Source organism: Nyctibius grandis, chromosome Z (assembly GCF_013368605.1).
Source record: "Nyctibius grandis isolate bNycGra1 chromosome Z, bNycGra1.pri, whole genome shotgun sequence".
Lineage (NCBI taxonomy): Eukaryota > Metazoa > Chordata > Aves > Nyctibiiformes > Nyctibiidae > Nyctibius > Nyctibius grandis.
In genome coordinates, this window is record NC_090695.1 from 98,109,685 (window position 1) to 98,127,869 (window position 18,185).

At 50.3% G+C, this 18,185-nt stretch overlaps 1 protein-coding gene across 2 annotated transcripts in view; it reads left to right on the plus strand.

Annotated features, from left to right (window-relative positions):
• LMF1 (lipase maturation factor 1) overlaps nucleotides 1-18,185 on the plus strand; it is a 202,057-nt gene that overhangs the window by 138,739 nt on the left and 45,133 nt on the right. The gene's annotated exons all lie outside the window — the stretch shown is intronic.

Here is an 18,185-nt window from a genome sequence, read left to right on the forward strand (position 1 = left end):
TCCGGGGTTTGCTCCCTAAGGGTCACGTCTTCACCCAGGATGGAGCAGGGGGTGTTTGAAGGGTGTAAAACCTCTCCAGCGGCCGGCGGCCCCAGGGTGGGCTGGGACCGGGATGGCCGAGGTGGTTCGCTGGAGTCGATCTTCTCAGAGCAGGATCCAGAGGAACTGACTCAATCAGCAGGTCAAGAGTTCAGGCTCAAGTGAATCAAGATGATTCACAGCTATTAACTGTTGGCTCTCGGGTGGTTCGCGCTGGCGTGGCTGCTCTTAGGGTCTTCCTGGAGGTTTGTTTCCCTTGCTGCTGGTTTGGTTTCCAGCCGTATGGATGGCAGAGAAATGTCAGCCCAGGACTAGCGCAAAGGGTCTCGTCCTATGGACGGCAGGGATGAACACAATTTCTCCAAAAGTTAATTTTTATAGATGGCTTTCATCCTTTGAAGGGATTTTTTTCGTATTTTACATTCAAAGGCTGCTCTTTATCTCTGAAAATGGTTGAGCTGGTTTTTACAACCACCAGATCTACTGAGCCTAGGGTCATAGTGAAAATAATTTCTTCAAAAATTAATGGCATTCATGATCCAGTTGATTTTGGTTTGGGGTTTCTTTTGTACATGAAATAAATAAATCTGTGCAAAAGTCAGAGGACAGAGGCTCCTGCATATATGGTTTCCTAGACCACATCTGATTTCTCTCGTCTCTGTCCCGGCATAATTCAAAGAGCTCGTTAAACCCCAGCCACTGGGACTCGCAGAAGAGCAGCTTCCAGCCCTCGCTGACTGCGGTGTTTGTTCAATATCTTTTCAGCATCATGAAATTCATCCTCGGTAGCTGTTACTGCTTCCTGTAAATATGTGTGAGGATTAAACTGGAGAACAGCTTATAAACTCTATTGGTAAACCACAAAAATGCTGATCACATTTTAAAGGGCTGACATAAAAGCCGCGGGATTTGTGCCCTCGCAGAGATGCTCCCTCCTTCTCCTGCTTCCGAAACGCGTCCCATCGTGTCCGAGTACCACTGAACATCCAGCTTGTACCTCTGCTCGCTCGGCAAACCTTTTGGTGTCAGGTTTGGTTTTGTTGGGATGAATCTTCTTGGGCAGCTGGAGGTCCCAGCAGCGGGGCAGAAGAGGTCTGACCCAAAGAGGTCTCGGGGCTTTGCTCCATGAGGTGCCCGTTGTGTTTGCAATGGGCATCACACCCGAGGTGTTCAGTGTCACTGGGAGGATTATATTCAGCCCAACCCTAAAAACGCTGCTCTTTTGTCTCATGGGCAAAGCAAAACATCCCATCGCAGTCGGCTGCTCGTTGCAGAAGCAGGCGGGCGTTGGGGCATGGTGGAGATGGGATTAGCAAGCAGCAATTGTGAGTAGAAATACTCTTGTGTGTAAGGAAGTGTAGGGAGGATGGTGGTGGCTCTTTCTAAGGCAAGTAGACCCAGAAAGGAGCAGAAAACACTAATGTGAGTGGCCTGTCAGAAAACAAACCACGTTGCTGAATTCCAGGCTTTGGCACGGCTGCCGTGTCTCAGGGCAGAGCTGTCGTGCTCTGCTCGCTTCCACGTTGGCACAAAAATGGTAGTGAAATGGACTGAGATGGTGATGCTTTATCTTCACGTCTCCACCAGAAGAAACTTCCATGACCAAATAGCCTGACCAAACGCTCCGCTCTCACCCCCTTCTCAGCTCTGGGTTTCTCCAACCCTGCCATGCCCCCGGGCAGGGGCTGGGCTGGGGCACACGGGGCTGCGCCCTGAGCCCCCGGCCAGGGCTCTGGGGCTGGCACTCGCCTCCACACAGAATCACAGAATCACTGAGGTTGGAAGAGCCCTCTGGGATCATCGAGTCCAACCGTTGCCCTGACACCACCATGGCAACTAGACCAGGGCACTAAGTGCAATGTCCAGGCTTTTCTTAAACCCCTCCAGAGACGGTGACTCCACCACCTCCCTGGGCAGCCCCTTCCAATGGCTAATGACCCTTGCTGAGAAGAAATGCTTCCTAATGTCCAACCTGAACCTCCCCTGGTGAAGCTTGAGGCTGTGTCCTCTTGTCCTGTCGCTGGTTGCCTGGGAGAAGAGGCCGACTCCCACTGCGCTACAACCTCCCTTCAGGTAGTTGTAGCCTGCACTAAGGTCACCTCTGAGCCTCCTCTTCTCCAGGCTAAACACCCCCAGCTCCCTCAGCCGTTCCTCATAGGTCAGACCCTCCAGACCCTTCCCCAGCTTGGTCGCCCTCCTCTGGACTCGCTCCAACACCTCAACATCTTTCTTGAAGTGCGGGGCCTACAACTGGACACAGGATTCAAGGTGCGGCCTCACCAGCGCCCAGTACAGAGGGACGATCACTCCCCTAGACCAGCTGGCTGCACTATTCCTAACAGAGGCCAGGATGCCCTTGCCCTTCCTCGCCGGGCCCCAGCGAGCGGCACGGCCGCTTGTGTGCTGGGGGACGTCAGACGGAGCCAGCGGGATCTGCAAAAGCCAGCGACGTACAGTCAAGGCTCATAATGCCATATTGTAAATGCGGGCATCTAACCACCCTTTAATTGGCGCTTTATGGGTAGTTTGCTGTTACTGACTTATTTCTATCACGAGGGGAGTCTGCAAAGGCAGAAAGGGTCCCAGTGTAAAATGCAGCTCTGGTGCATTTATAGCATTTCAACAAAAACCTGTTTATTTAATATTTACTGCCCTTTTCTTCATTCAGAATGACTTTTATTGACAATACTTCTGCTCTGCAAAGGAAGCAATAAAGTTTAATGTTGATATACCACTTAATTCTGCTTTTCAAGATTTGAATTGACATTACATGCAAGTTTTATTGGACATTTTATAATTGTTATTGGAGTCATGGTGGCTAGGTTGAGTAAGTGTATTTTTCCAGATTCCAACTGGCCTGGAGAATATTGCTTTGTCAAGAACCCAAAAAAAGTTGTGCTTTAAAGGAAAAAGTCTTTTTTTTTTTTTCTTTTTTCCCCCCAAGTGTGAACTTACTCTTCTTGCCTAGTTCATGGTTGCAAGGAAAAAGGCTTAGTGAGTTTGGAAACGTCAGAGAGGAGGGGCTCGGCAGCCCGGCGGAGCAGAGGACGTGCCGGGAGGATGGATGTCTGTGTCCCACCAGATTCCCGTGGGGCTGTGCTGGTTGGGCCATAGGCAGAGGGTGCTGGTCCCTCTGTGCCGGACCGTCCTGGGCCACCTCCTGTGCGGGAGATTTGGGTGGTTACGACTGAAACGGACCCTGCGTAGGCACATCTCTGCGCCGTCCCCTTCCCGTGCTCGCCCACCCACCCGTGTCCTCGCAGGACCCGGCGCCGGGACGCCCCACGGGTTTGGTGCTTCGTGTGCATTGATGTTGCTGTGATCCGAGTTTGGGATCTGCCTGCTGTGATATGTGTCCCTGTAGCTTGAGCTTCCAGAAATCCCCCTCTCTGGCTGCTTTTTGATCTCAAATAAGTCGAAGAGTTTTACTTACTGCAAGTCTCTCGATATAAATAGTCTTCGCTTAAAAAAAAAAATGAGTGGGTTGAATGCTGGCCAGTTCCCATTAGAAAAATCATTCTTCATTGTCGCTAACCACAGGGCTTTGTGATTTACATCTGTGGGTGTAGTTTTTGCAGGACATCTGCACACAGAGACATTCTCAATCAGATTGCAGCGCCCAGAGCACGTTTGCCAGGATCAAAGGTGAGCGGAGAGAAAATGTCATCCAAGATTTTACGGCCAGGCCCCGTTGGCTGCTTGTCCCCTGGGCAGGCTGAGGAAGAGCTCAGTTCCCGTGATCCCAGCCAGGGGCTCAGGGCTTGCGACTGTCACAGAATCACAGAATCAATCAGGTTGGGAGAGACTGCCCAGGGAGGTGGTGGAGTCACCATCTCTGGAGGGGTTTAAGAAAAGCCTGGCCATGGCACTTAGTGCCCTGGTCTAGTTGCCATGGTGGTGTCAGGGCAATGGTTGGACTCGATGATCCCAGAGGGCTCTTCCAACCTCATTGATTCTGTGATTCTGAGAGCACCCTTTTGCATTTAGAAAGAAATCTTAGATGAAGGGCAGCCAATTATAGACCATCTCCAAGGTAAATATGCAGCATTGTTTCAAAAAAACGTTCTTTCTAGCATTTACAGTACATAGAAATCCAAATCTAAAACAGAAATTAAAGTAAACGGACATTTAACTTTTCAACATCATTAGGGATTTATTGTAAGCAGGTGCCAGACTTGACGTGCCGAGCAGCACTGCTGCAAATTGTCTCTGCCAGGAATAAAGCTGGAGGAGAGACTTGTAACTCAGCTCCTTCCCTGCGCAGCTCTGCGCTCCAGCCCTGTAAAAGCAGGCTGGGGAGAAACAGCCAGTGTGAGCCACAGGAACCTCCAAAGGTGGAGTTTGTCCTTTGCTCATGTATAACCGAGAGTCCTTAGAGTTTTTGAGAGTTTTCTAAATATTCAAAGCTCCAAGGTGCTCGTTCCTGGAGCAGGGACATGTGCATCTCCTCAGGAGGTTTAAACTTCCAGCGCTGGGGTTGGGGTTTTGGACGCCTTCTCTAATTCGTAAGGGCAGGGTTTGTTTTCACTGAATGTCTCTTGGTGGTGGCTGTTGAATGTGATGTTCACTTAACAGGATGGAAATCCAGCTGCAGGTGGTCGTGGTGGCCAATGTTTTACAGATCACTGACGAATGAGTCTTTCATTTTGAGTCTGTTGGTACGAATTGGCTGATTTTGTGGTAGTGTTGGGGTCTGAGCCTCAAAAATGTTCATGTAGATCTGAAACACCCCAAAGTTCGGGAGAAATCAAGTCCAAAATGTGGCTGTTAGTATCTGGAGGTGGAGGAAGAGGTCTTGGAGACCACAGGTGAGGTCTGGACCCTGTTATTCCTGGTTCTGGAGAAGCATCAAGCCAGAGCCTGTCTGTGCCCTAAGGAGCTTGTGGTTTTAAGGAAGGATGGAAGTGCTGCGTGGGGAAGGCAAGTCCTTTCTCCTGCCTGTGGGTTGGTGGCACAGGCCCCCTTCCCACCACACCACCTACGAGAGCATTGCGCCGTCTCCCCTCTCTCCCCGCTGACGCTCCCACCCCCTGTGCACCCGTAGGTCCGTCCCTGCTCTCAGCCACCCACGGCCAGAGAGAGCCGAGTACCAGCGTCCCGGAGTGAAACCGGAGAGGGTGCGAACCCACGGCCTCGCTGCTCTGCGGGTGTCTCGCTGTTCTCCTCGAGCTGGCTCCTAAAACCCTGAAGCTGCATGTTTTTCACGACGTCTAATGCACAGCTTACACCAGCAAACGTATTTCTTGGCTCCTTAAGCCAGGCAGTAAAATTACACTGCTTGGCAAACGGGTTGATGAGGGGAAGCGAGAGGAAAGCCAAAAAGCCAGGAAAAAGCCACCTTGCCCCTATGAGCTGGCAGGTAGTGCTGGGTTAGAGAGCCCGTCCCGGAGGCTGCAGCGCCCGGGCGGGAGGGGGCTGAGGTTTTGGAGAGCCAGGAGGTGGTTTTGGCTGTGCCAGATGGGAAGGAGCTTCAGTATCAAAAAGGTAAAATCCAGAAATAAATAAATAGTGAATGGAAAGTACAAGGCTAGCGCAGTCGGAAAGGCAGGGTCATTCCTTTGCTTCCACAGCGCTGTTCTGGGTCAGAGCCATGTAGGCACAGGTTGGGGTTTTTAGGATGCGGGGAGAGTTTTAGGCCTTCAGATCCCTTTGGATTTGTATGAATCTGGGGAGCCTGGCTCCTTTCTGTGGCCCCTGAAAGCTCCCGGCACGTCCTCCTGCACGGAGCATCCTCTGCCCAGCACCGTGGCTGGGGTGAGCTCAGCCCCCTGCGTCACGCGTCCCCGAAGGAGCCGGAGTGGTGAAGCCTTGGGGTTGCCGGTTCTTCTCTGCCACCGGCCCTCTTCCCGCGGAGGGTTGGCAGCGGGCTTTAAACCGGGGCTATCCCGGGGAGGTTTTCAGCAGGAGCCGCGTATAAAACCGAGGGATGACAATGCCAAGAGCGAAGCCGAGTTCCAGCCTTGCGGAAGGCAAAGATAAAACCTCGGCAGCCAAAACCCCCTCGAACTCAGAGCACTGACAAAGCAAGCTCCCGAGACAGCTCTCGGGGTCCGGCCAAGGAGCTGCGCGGGAAGGCGGCAGCTTTACGAGCTGGTGGAGGGCCAGGGGGGAGGACCCGCGGAGAGGGAGCCCCGGGCTGGGGGGGCTGCGGCAGAAACCTCCTGCGGCAGAAACCTCCGGCTCTTTTCCCTCGGAAAACAAGCTGCGAGCGCTACCCTTGCCCAGCTGGGCACCGCACCAGAGACACGCAGCCCCTGCGCTCCTGGGAGCCGGGAACATGCAGAAGGGTGGGCAGCAAAGTCAGCTTCCTTTTCATTGTTTTTTTTTTTTTTTTAAGCAGAAAACAGTTGTTGACTAAATATTTTCTGCCCTTTTTTCCCTTATCTTGGACAAACCCCAACCTCTTAAAAACTTTAATGGAAACGGACATTTTCCTCTAGTTGATCCTTCTCCCATTTTCCTCTAGTTGATCCTTCTCCCATCTCCTCTCCAAAGCTGTGCATGGGAGGCGAAGCAGGGGTTCCCCCCCCGCTTCCCTTTTGGGAGGGGAGGACCAAGCCCCCCGCTTCCACCGCCGCCGCCTCTGCCATGCCGCAAGATGTTGGAGGGATGAACTGCCCTTCCAGCCACACACACGCAAATTAAATCATGCTGTTGCAGTGCCACAGCTGCAACATATTGTGTTGCTGACTTAGGAGGTAGCAGAGGTCACAGCAGCAGCCCGGAGAGAAGGAACAAAAATTAAACAGCTCCCCCCTTCCCTGCAGAAAGGCTCTGAGACCAGTGTTTGTTTTCACTTGTCAGATATGAGCTCGGTTTTGTTCTTTTTCTGAACGCTGGTGTAAATCAGATGTGTCTCCAGGAGGATTATCAGGGTTACACAAGTCCCAGGCTTGTGGCAGAGGAATCAGGCCTTTCCTTTGTGCTTTAATTGTACACCTATAGGACATTTGCGTTGCTCAAGTAGTTGTTTTTCTTTTTTGATGCAGAATAATGTCATTTACATCGCTTATGAACAATAAATAAAGCCTGATTCGCCATAGGAGCCACCCCAGGGCTGCAGAGAAAATTCGGGCATCCGTTCTGTACTCCTGTAGAGATTGGCACCGTGAGCACCCTTGAGATGAGACCATAAAAAGGACCACAGCTGATATTCCTCCAGGTAATATCCCCAGGCCAGCCTCTGATTTCACTTGCAGATGCCCCGCGAGGTGGGATGCGGGGAGCGTGGTCCCCCCGCCCAGCATCCCTGGCAGGAGCATCCCTGGGGGTGCTGCTGGGGCTGGGCAGCGGCACAACCTTTCCCCCACGAAAACAAAGAGGAAATTCAGCCTTCACAAAAGTCCAAATTTTGTTGATTTTGTTGTGGTTTAGAAAAAAAAAACAACACACGGAGTGAGAACATCCCAGGAAAATTAACAGCAGAACACGAGTTTGCTGCTAGAGGAGGAATGGTCTGATGGAAAACAGTTTTGCGGCTCAATTGTTTAAAAATCTGCTTTGGACTCGAGTCCGAGACGGAGGATGCAGGGAGAGAGTTTTAAAAGGTTTGGGAACCTTGAAGCGCGGGGCTGGGATTATGGAGATTAACCATCATCGCTGCAGGCTCCGGGGCGCTCGGGCCAGCCCTGCACACCCGTCCCGCTCCCGCGGGCGAGGGGCAGCCACGGTGCCCCTGCCCCTCGCTCGTCCTCCAGCCGCCCGCGCTCAGCCCTGGCGCGGCTCCAGCTCGGCTTTTCTCGACAGCAAAACAAAAGGAATGTGAAATCAAAGGAGTTACAGGGTAGATTTTCTGTTACATTTAAGCCACCTTAAATTAAATACCGAGCTATACCCCCCCCAAAAAAAATCCCAACTTCAGCAGGCAGAACCCAAACTCTTTAATCACTCCTATATTTGATTTCACATCCAGCTTGATAATATCTGTTGCGAGGCGAGGCTGCTGTGCCAGACACGAGAATACCAGCACATACCACCCCAAATCAGTAAATAACGCTGCTCGTATAATGGGGTCTGGTATTAGTTAGCGACAAGTTAAGTTCTTGCATTCTGCAGTAGTCGGAGAGACTTAGAAACACTTACTGTTAGCCATAGGAGTGCATTTAATTAGCTTCTGATTCAGGGGGCTGGGGTTTTTTTTTTTCTTCTGTTTTTTTTTTTTTTTAAAATCATTAAATAAAGTGTCACCCCTAGCCAGTGTTGTAAACTCTATTTTGATTGTGGCTGCAATAACCCCTTTGGGCGTCATTCAAATTGTACTAAACAGTTTCTGGAGAGCGCTGGTTTCTCTCAAAATAAACCAAAGTCCAGCTTTGACAAGCTCTAATGAAAAACAAATTGTTATATTACTTAGAAAAATAATTTGAAGGAAGTCTGAATTAGTTGTAAAGGTGGAAAAGGTTCAGCTACTTGAAAATAGAAATTTGGAGGGTATTTATTTTAACCATTAAGCCAGTGGCCTTGAAATACAGCCTTGTTTGTTACAGAACGCGCCTAACGAGAGACATGAATCATGCTGTTAATCAGTATGGGAACTTGATTAATTGGAAAGGGGACCGTCAGTGACTCCAAGAGGCGGAGCCGCCTGGCAGCAGTCTGCGGCGGAGCCCTGGAGCTGGGCTGATTTACCATCCGTCATCCTGCTGGCACGCGGAGAGCGGCTCGGGAGGGATCCCACAGCCTTGGGTTTGCGGGCTGTTGGGTTTTTTAAATTGAAAATATAACGTGGCTGTTTGGGACACTGTCAGCCGTTGGGTTTTGGTGCCTCTGCGTTGGTTGTCTGACTTGAACCATGTTGGTTTTCCACAGAGGAGGGTTCAGCGTGTCTTGGGGACATCTTGTTAAGATGTCCCAGCTGGGATGCCTGGCATCTCACCTTTGCTACTGATAGTGGGTTTGCTTATTAAACCTGAGAGCGAGATTTTACGCCCAGATATGAAACCAGATTTGCATGGGAGGCCCCCAGGATGCAGAGTGCTGCCACGGCTGTAAAAACGCAGCAGGAAGGTCCGTATTAATTTTCACTGTTGACTGGGGCGCTTGGTTTTGGGGCCAGGAAGAGCTGGAGTGTGTTTGGCCATCCGAGAGCACTGTGTTGTTTCAGAGAAGCACGTGGTTATTAGGCATTGGAACGGGCTACCCAGGGAGGTGGTGGAGTCACCATCTCTGGAGGGGTTTAAGAAAAGACTGGACATGGCACTTAGTGCCCTGGTCTAGTTGACATGGTGGTGTCAGGGCAATGGTTGGACTCGATGAGCCCAGAGGGCTCTTCCAACCTGATTGATTCTGTGATTCTGTATTTGCTCATATGGCAAGAGGATACGGTGGCAGGGATGGGACAGAACGTGCGGCCGTGCCAGAGGGATGAGTTCCAGCTGAGTTTCGGGTTCATGGTGGAAGGTGCCACGTGTGTTGGACTGTCCCAGCAGTGGTGATCTAGTTCAGTGCCATCAGTATCTGTGCCACAGTGACCGCCACGGCCAAGCCAGAGAGATCGAGGGACCAGGTAGGCTCTGGTGGCCCGGTGTCCTTGGGAGTATTCCTAAGCACTGATGTTCAAAGATCACCAGTTAGATCCCCAAATTGCAAGAGTAGCTTAAAAGTATAATGAAAATGCAACCAGTTCTGGCTGCCCTTGGCGTTTCTTCTGCGTTACAGCCTTCCAGGGTACTCTCAGGTCTCGTTTTCTGTGCTGGTCTGTGTCGGCTTTACACCACTCTCCTCTTCGCACTACATGAACACCTTCCAGCGCCGTATTAAATGACGTGGCTGACATCCACCACATGTGGTCCTTCCTTTGCCAAGGGAAGAGGCTGTGGAGTACTTAGGTTCCTAGGGCTCTGGGGCAGGGTTGGGGTTTTTTTTTTCCCGTTTTAATTTTGTATTTGATCTTCAAGACTTCTCTGCGATCCAGAACCTTTGTGTCTCTAGTCCTTTAGCAGAATTTCCAGGTGCTTGGGCTCGAAGAGAAAAATCAATTACGATGATGTTGTCAGTGAAACGATATGAGTTGGCGAGGCTGCAATAGCTTCAAAACATCTGCACTTTCCAGATGTGATTCGCTCAGTGCTGTGCTGCAGCAGTTGGGTCCAAACAAGGATGGGAGATAAAGTATGTGTTGCACATGTGATTGCATGTATGTGTAAGTGTACGTATGAAACGTTATGTCTAATAGAAGCCAGACCAGCTATAAACCAGAGATGTTGCTGAAGTCAATGACATGATCTTGAACGAGCACTGTTACCATATTTCCAGTGATGATTATTTATTTATGTTTAGGTGTAGCTACTAAAGCTAATTAAGACCATTACGGTCCACTAACATTGCCCAAGCCAAAGGACTCGCCCACTAATACGTGTCAAATGTCTTTGGGCTGTAGATTTATCCCATTTCAGTGTAATGGCTTGAAGTGATGGTAAAGTTCTTCCAAGTTTAATCACATTTTCTGTACCTTACTCCTGATCTGAACTGGTGATCTTGCATCTTCCCAGCCCTTGGCTGTCACCAAGTCTTTGCTTTTCGGCAGGGTGACAGTGGTGGTGGCGTTTGGATTTTGGTGTCTCTCCGCCCACCATGTAGATTACGGGACCTTTGAATATTTTGTGTTCCATTTCAAAAAAAGAAGAAATCCGAACAGCCTAACTGGAAACAGATGGCAGATGATGAACTTTTTTTAAAGGGAATTTGGAATGCGTGTATTATGAAGAGGATCATTTAATAGTGTCAGATATAGACGTGTGAAGACAGAACGTGCCCATTCGAGGAGTGGAAGGGGCTGGGAGTGGGCTGTTGCCTTTGGTGCGGTGTTCTTGGGGGTGGGGGGAGGATTTTGCTGGAGTTAACAGCCCCAGCGAGCCCTCCTGGCTGACACGAGGGGTTCCCACCATCACTGCTCTGTAGACTTGCCCCTGGCTGTCGGAGCAGTTTCAGTTATGCTCTTACCTTGGGTTTCTGGGTGCAGGTTAGCAAAGCCAGGGAGCCCAGCGGGTCAGAGCTCCTCTGAACCAGTTGCCCCTCCGTGCGTTGAACATCAGGTTTTTTTATTAATTTGCATATTTCAATAAGTGATTTTCTCCCGAGTTAAATGAGTGCGTCTTTTATGCGCGTGGATAGTTGGATCTAAGCACACTTTGTGTCAGCTGAATGTACATCCGTAAAGCTACCCACAGAGCAGAGGTGCAAGCTTTACCACTGTCCCTTGCACAAATATTGGATAGCTTTAATTAAAGCCATTAAAATGAATCCCATAGAGTTTCAAGATCAAAACAAAGCCGTGGAACTCCACATCCAGGCTGCTTAGGGACGGAGGTGAAGATGGAGTTTGTAGTGTCCTGCTTTGATGAAAATAACTCATTTGCTTGTTCGGGGCCAAGTTGCTGGGTTTAATGTTTCTCTGTAATGATGCTGCCTCCAGAGAGGTTTTATTTTGCTTTGGAAGTGTTGGGATGAGGATGTGGCCCTGAGATACTTTAGCCCACACGCAGTTTACACAGCTGTATTATCTGATTCCCCAGGCACCGCCGAAGACATTATCTCCTTGGTGATGCAACAGCTAGAAATTGCAGGAAACCTGTGTCACTCAGTGCTTTCATCTTCCTATAAAAACTGGGGTTTCTTGGAGCCGGTGACTCAGAGAAATCACCGATTAGTGCAAGATACTCCTCGAGCAGCTGTGGTTTGTTTGCCGAGCTGGGTGACACTGTGCTTGGACGCAGGCAGCGGTGCCTGGCTCCTCCCGGGGTGTGCACCCTCCCACGCGTGGGATGGAGACTGTGTCCAGTTGTGGGCCCCGCACTTCAAGAAAGATGTTGAGGTGTTGGAGCAAGTCCAGAGGAGGGCGACCAAGCTGGTGAAGGGTCTGGAGGGTCTGACCTACGAGGAACGGCTGAGGGAGCTGGGGGTGTTTAGCCTGGAGAAGAGGAGGCTCAGAGGTGACCTTAGCACAGTCTACAACTACCTGAAGGGAGGTTGTAGCACAGTGGGAGTCGGCCTCTTCTCCCAGGCAACCAGCGATAGGACAAGAGGACACAGCCTCAAGCTTGGCCAGGGGAGGGTCAGGTTGGACATTAGGAAGCATTTCTTCTCAGCAAGGGTCATTAGCCATTGGAAGGGGCTGCCCAGGGAGGTGGTGGAGTCACCATCTCTGCAGGGGTTTAAGAAAAGCCTGGACATGGCACTTAGTGCCCTGGTCTAGTTGCCATGGTGGTGTCAGGGCAATGGTTGGACTCGATGATCCCAGAGGTCTCTTCCAACCTGATTGATTTGGTGATTCTGTGAGACACGGCATGATGGCCAGCCGTGATCCTCGCCTGGAGAATTGTTTGCAAACCCCAAGTCTCACCTTTCCTTTCCTTGGCGTAACGTTGACATTTTGCAGGGGGTAATGGATTTTTCTTGCTGCCATAAACTGAGTCTGTGGCTGAGCTCAGCTGAGCCTCAAGCCCCAAAATGCCTTGTTCCAGGCCAGCATTTGTAGCATGAGGTCTCACCTCTCCTGCTTTCCTCCGAGGGACTCTTGTGTTTTAGTTTCGTCTCTGCCAGGAGCACGCTGCCAGTTTGTCTGTCCATGGGAGGTGTTCCTGATTAACCGCTCGTTTCACACATATGCAACCCCCCTTGGAGATGGGTTAAGCTAAACAGGAACTACATAGGTTGGGTCTGGGCTTGGTGTCCACATGTGGAGTTGTTCAGGAAGAGATGTGGCACTTGAAATTTACACCCTGCTTTAATTAGAAAAACTTGCGAGCAGCAAGAAACCCCAGATCGGTGCCAGTTTTGCAAAGGCTGAGAAAGCAAGTGCCTAAAACAATGTTCCCTACTCATCACATCAGCACTTCTCGTGACTTGTGCTGATGAGAGGAGAGATGAAAGAGAAAACCCCCGAGGCTTTCTGGTAGCCATGCAGCTGATTCATTCAGCTAATAAAGATCCAAGGATCTGAACCCTCTAAAAGCTCAGAAAGCTGCTTCCCTTCTATGAAACACCATTACTGAACTCACGCTGGTGTTGGAGGAAACATCTACGTGCGCATAGCACGGGTCTCAGTTGCACAAATCATGTATCCAAGGAGGTGCGATGGGAGCGTGGAGAAGGTCTAGCAGAAAAGCTCACAGAATAAGCAGTAAATCCTTAGAGCAGTTTGGGCATGGTTAGTACCAGATCATGGCCTGTGTGGGATGGCAGTCAGGGTTGGTAGGGCACGTGGGTTGATTTCTTACACCTTGCAAGCGAGTAAGCAAGCAGAGAGGAGGAGAAGGTCGGGTGTTTCGGAGGAGCCCTTCTCCTTGCGGTGGCAGGTTGCTGCCTGGCTGCCCCTCTTGCTTTGGGAGCGCCCCTGGCTTGTCTTGGCTGGAGGGGACACTCTGAAACCCAGTGCATCCAAATCAGCTCCGTCTCTGTGATTCAGTGGGCAGATGGGATGGTACCAGAGATGCTACAAGGCCAATATTTTTCTTTCCTTTGTGCAAAGTGCTCAGGGGCAGACAGAGGGGTCCTAAGGCAGTAGAGAGAGCACTTTCATGGGGCTATTTAGAAGAAATGTGACCACAGATAAGAAATGGAGCTTCAAAATGTTGCCATCCATCCTGTGTTCCTTTCCTCTTACCCTTCTCCACCCAGCAAAGAAGTGGCCATCAGCTGGAGAGCCTCTGTTCAGGCTGTTGCCTGCCACTGGTCCCAGTTGCTGTCAATAGAAAGGGTTGTTGGTGCCTGCAGTATCTCTGCTGGAGGGTTTTCCTCTGGCCCCCATCACCGATTCCCGGAGTGTAGGGGAAAGGGAGGGGGATGTTTTCATGGAAATCTGTACCTCAACCATCTTGGCAGCCAAACCTGAAACAGCTCGAGTCTTTTGCCCCCAACTTCATGTTTATGGTCAATCTGAAACTCCACCTGTGATCACCACATGCGTCCTCTGCGAGACTGCAGTAAATTAAAGCACAACAGGGAATTTTAAGAAATACATCCTCTTCCTTCTTGGAGTCCGGTTACCTCGACCTCTGAACATCTGGACTCAGTGTCTCAGGGCTCCCAGAGGTTCTGCCATATTAAAGGTTCATCTGCCTTTGTTAAATTCCCGGCCTTTTCCCTTCCTCGTTGCCTCTTCTGATCCAGCGTTGCTTTCAGTGTGGTTGGCCATCTATGTCATTGGTATTTTACGTTTAGTATGTAAAACACACCGTGGAATTTTAGTTATCTCTTGCCATGGGTAAACACAGATCCGTAACCCATTGCCATTTACTGTGCTCGTGGGAGAGGTCTAAAATAAAATACACTCCTGTTTTTTCAAAAGCCTAAATTCCTGCTAAGCTATTAGTTACCAACATCCTAAAAGACTCAAATATAACGTTCATTTTTTTTAAAAAAAGCTATTCCCTAGGTCACAACAATGCATTTATTGGTATGATGCCCCTTTGGAATTCCTTTGCCTGATCTCCAGGTTGCCCTGACAGGCTTTAATCACCACGTCCTGCTAATTGAAACAGAGGATGTAGAGGTGGAAGCAAGCGGGTCCTGCTGCCTCCAACCCCTGGGCTTTGTGGAGAGTCCGGAGCAGGAGAGAGAGGCCAAAGCCATCAGGTGGCTGTGCAGGAGCTGCGGTGGCCGGTCCGATGGTGGTCCATGTGGTCCATGTGCAGAAGATAATGTTGAACTACAGCATCTCGTGGAAGTCACCCCATCCTCACCCCTGGGGAGCAGCACGTCTCTGTGCTCACCCCCGTAGAACCACAACCCTGGAGCTCTTGTGCGAAGATCAACGCCCAGAAGGAAAATGCAACCCCAGCTTTTTGCTTTCTGCCTTTCAGGCCCAGGCCTCGAGGTTTTAAAGACTTACATATGTGTTTCACTTGATGTGCTCTGAGTATTCCCATTGAAGTTAACTAAGTGGATAAGACTTTGCAGGATTCGAGCCAAATGAGTCCTCACCCACCATGCTGGGAAGTCTTGTTGGAAGTGGGTCATTGGAGGGAAAGGAGGAGGAGTCAGTACTGAACTTGCCCCTTTCATTTTATGCTTCTATTTATTTAAAGGATTTTTTTTTCTAAGACAGCTTGGGGGGGAAGAAAAGAAAAAAACAAAAAAAAAGCCCCAGGCTGTGGTGTAACCACCACAGGCAGATGTTGTCATGGCTACTAAACAAGAAACCTAATTTATAAAATGAGGAAAACCATATGAAAGTGAAATAAAAGAGAAAAAAGAGAGAGAGACGATCTTAAAATATTAACTATGATGTAGAGAAAAATATAAACAGGCACAGTTAGGAAATTCCATAAGGAATATGACTTGTTTAATATTAATCATAAAGGAAAAGATTATGAGAGCTCCAAGGAGTGCCAAATGAAATACTCCACACACATGCTCTACTGTGATAAGAGTCCTTGCAGCGGTTTTCCTCGGCTGCTTGGGCAGTCGGTGCTCTTGGCCGGTGGAGATGCCCTGGTCAGAGGATGCTTCAGGGATGTATGTGGTGGTTCCTCTGCTTCTCTCTTCGTGGTGCTTTTCCTCCCTTGCAGTACTGGCACAGCGTGTAACTGAGGGCAAACCTCCGTCCCGTCCATGACAGCCAAAATAAGCTGTACTTTTATTTAAAATATCAGTAAGTTGGGGAAGGTGATTGTGTTTGGGGATGCGGAGGGATCTCTGTGAATGGATCAGGTCAGGAATGGATCTGGTGTTCCTTAAGCCACAGCTGAATTGTCTTCCAAAGCTGAGGTGGCTGCAGAGAAGTGGCTGGGCGCATCCCCTGAGGTGTGTCCCAGGTGGGCTCTGCTCCTGCTCCTGTCTCGGTAGGTGCTGTGTGGCCCTGGGCTCTTCTTGCCTCTGTCCTTCCATCTGTCCTCTCCGGAGTTTGGAAAGCACATGGAGATCCTGAAAGCAAAGCATTACTCCAGAGTCTCAAGTGTTCATGATTTGATCATGAACACTCATGAGCTCACAGGCTAACGACCATTCCTTGTCCAGGGCAAGGTCAAAACAGGGAACCCTGAGGGTCTTCAGGACCAGGCTCACACACAAGACACCGAGCCGGTACCAAAGGGCTCCTTTGGAGCTCGCTGGGTCCATGCAAATGCCTTTTGTTGTGTTGGGCTGGCACCACTCATCTGTTTTCTGGTGGCAGTGCCCTGATGTGGCCCAGGGACCCATGACCACCAGCACCATGACAGCAGTGGTACCACCACAAGACGCCAGAAAGGAGCTGCTCTGACCACAATTGCCAATGAGTGAGTACTGGGAAATACCTATGTGGTGTCTCGGGTGGAAAATCCTGGGCAGAGCTGTAATTTGCTGCTTCGTTAAACTTCCCTCAGTCATGTCTGAGCAGCTCATGGATCTGTCATGCAGAGATTTCAAGGCTAAAATTGTGCGTTGGGAGAGTAATGCCTTGTGGCACGTCCTGTGCTCTGTCGTGTAATTTTGCAGCGGTGGGGCTGGCTGCGTTGGACCTGGCGCTCTGGTTGGCACTCACTTGTAAACATTTTGGTTTACAGAAACCTTAAGGGTTCCTTCTCACTGTCAGAAGAAATTAAGCTACAAAGCCACACTAAAACTACCCAAAACCATGTCGGACTGCATGGAGGTCCCGGGTGTAGATGCCCACCCAAGCCAGGACCATCCAGGACCCCTCCAGCACACGTGAGCATCGCTGCTGCCCGCTCTCAGCTCACAGGTGCCTTTCCTCCTGCTCATGGTCCCGTGCTGCTCTAACCTGGCACCAGGCGTTCGCATGCAGCTGCATCGCCAAAGCGCTGGTCATGATGGTGACGGTGCAGAAAAACTGGACCAGCAAAGTTCCCTGCATCGTTTCCCAGCTCCCTGCATCCTTTCCCAGCTCCCTGTACCATTTCCCAGCTCCCTGCATCTACTCCCAGCTCTGCATCATTTCCCAGCTCCCCGATCGCTGCCATTTCAAACGCCGCTGCAGCAGCACCGGCCAGTGCCAAGCAAGTTCTGGGCTCTTCTGCTGTGTCTTGTTCCCCCTCTTCTGTCTTAATGCCACACTAGCTGTCACCTGGCCCCAAAGAGCTCCTTACTCCGCTTTGTTAGACGAGGCTGTAGATCACAGTACGAGGCGATACTGAAGTTTTGCTCTCTCTGTCTGGTGACAAATCTAATTTGCTGGTGAATAATGAGTAACCTTTGAACATCAGCCCCACGGCTGATGTTCGATGCGCTTGTTTTTTTGCTGAATGAGTCACACGCTCGCTTTGTAGCGCAGGAACTTACTCACGGACAGGCAGCTGTAGTTCATCCTCTGCTAGAGATGAGGTTGAGCTGGGAAAGCTCAAGCCCCGTGCAGCTCTGTTCCAAGAGCGCATCTCTTCTTGATAACACGGGGCTCTCGTCAGTGTGCGGGCTCATCGCAGCGTTACCCGCCCGTCCGGTGACGGCTCTTCCTGGAATATTCTAATCCACGTATATTTCCATTCCTCTTCCAAGGCTCATCTCATATGTAAGCGATCAGCGCAGGGATCTCCTTGCAGCTGTGACCTTGAAAGTGGGTGGCATTTTCTGCTTCCTCTCCAGCATCCTCCGGGATCCACATTTCATGCGACCCCATCTGACACAGGCCGAATCTGTGCTGGGAATAGGACGGTGCTACCAGGGAATACCCACTGCACTCACCTCTGTAGGGCTGAGAGCTGCAAAGCTCCCAGTAGGAGACAGGCTCCGTGGGCAGCTTTTGAAACCATAGTGTTAGATAAATTGCGCAAAGTTTATTCATTTGTATGTGTCCCTTCAGAGAACCGTATCACAGAATCCCAGAATCAGTCAGGTTGGAAGAGCCCTCTGGGCTCATCGAGTCCAACCATTGCCCTGACACCACCATGGCAACTAGACCATGGCACTAAGTGCCATGTCCAGGCTTTTCTTAAACCCCTCCAGAGACGGTGACTCCACCACCTCCCTGGGCAGCCCCTTCCAATGGCTAATGACCCTTGCTGAGAAGAAATGCTTCCTGATGTCCAACCTGACCCTCCCCTGGCAAAGCTTGAGGCTGTGTCCTCTTGTCCTATCCTTCTTCTTCGCTTGACCTTGGAAAATTTAACAAAGTCTTTATGTCACGGATGGAACATTCCATATTTTAAATATGCAGTGCAACGTGTCAGCGAGGTGGCCAGTTATATCATAGATTTGTCACCATTTTCAAC